A 1339-nucleotide genomic window follows, 5' to 3' on the forward strand; every position below is an offset into this window, starting at 1 on the left:
ATGTTTCAAAATATCCTTCCTTTGATGTGTTCCAATAGCTTAACAATATAATAGCTATTTTTAGGTCCTGGGTCATATAAAGAGAAGTAGGTCAAATTTGGCATAGATTTGGCTACTCTCTCCTCTAGAGGCAAGAAGATTGCAAGTTCAAGCACAGCCTGGGCAACTTAGTGACTTAGCAAGACCCTGTCTCAAGAAAGCAAATACATTCTCTCTCTCTCTCTCTCTCTCTCTCTCTCTCTCTCTCTCTCTCTCTTATTCTTTTTCTTTTGTCACATTTAACCATGCAAGACCTACAAATTTTACTTCCTGAATAGTAACTTGATCCCACCTTTTCACACATATTTACACCATTGTAATCCAGGGCCTCATCCATATTGTTTTCTGATACAGCCAGGTAAGCCAAGCTGATGACTGCAAAGAAAGATTCTCTAGCATTCTCTGGAAAAACACAAGCATACCCTTTGACTCAGGTTAGTAGTGGACTGAGTCCATTCCATTACCCAGTCTGGAGATCTCTCCAAAGGAGCCTCCTTAGCCTTTTTTCTCTTACTTAGTTTGTCTTTCTGTTGCTGTATTTTTATCTTTTGTAAAATTTTTAAAAATTTAATAGTATATATTGACATGTGAAGTTGGAGGAATTGAATCCCCTTTTGTTTTAATAGAATTTTGGTTGTATGGTGAGAAACCTGTATTTTATATTTTAGAAGAGGAAGCCATACATTTTCCTCACTTAAACTAGTATGACCTATCTGTAAAAAAAAGGCAAATTAATTTAAGATGGAACCATTTAATATTATCAAATAAAGGAAAATCATGAATGGTTGATCTGGGCCTATTTGGGTAACAGAGAGCACTGTCAGGCTATACCATGAAGCCTGATCTGGAAAAGAAGTTAACAACAATGAAGCTAGGTCCAGCCCAGGGCCTATTCAAGGAACTGACAAATGGAAATATAAGGTCTAGGAGCAGTGTGAAGAAGAAGCGAGGACAACCCCTGGGCTGCCCAAAGCTGCGCGCTGCTGCATCTCGTGTCTAGCGCCTGTGACCTGTCACAATTGCCACCATGCTCAAGAGAAAGGCTGAAGGGGATGCTAAAGGTGATAAAGCCAAGGTGAAGGATGAACCACAGAGAAGATCTGCAAGGTTGTCTGCTAAACCAGCTCCTCCAAAGCCAGAGCCCACACCTAAAAAGGCCTGTGCAAAGAAGAGAGAGAAGGTACCCAAAGGGAAAAAGGGAAAAGCCAATTCCAGCACTGATGGGAATAACCTTGCAGAAAATGGAGCTGCCAAAACAGACCAGGCCCCAAAAGCTGAAGGTACTGGAGATGCCAAGTGA

At 40.9% G+C, this 1339-nt stretch overlaps 1 pseudogene; it reads left to right on the forward strand.

Annotated features, from left to right (window-relative positions):
- Positions 1-1066: 1066 nt before the first annotated feature.
- LOC101578350 lies at positions 1067-1339 on the forward strand (annotated as a pseudogene).

This window comes from Octodon degus, unplaced genomic scaffold (genome assembly GCF_000260255.1).
Source record: "Octodon degus isolate 3935 unplaced genomic scaffold, OctDeg1.0 scaffold00236, whole genome shotgun sequence".
Classification (NCBI taxonomy): domain Eukaryota; kingdom Metazoa; phylum Chordata; class Mammalia; order Rodentia; family Octodontidae; genus Octodon; species Octodon degus.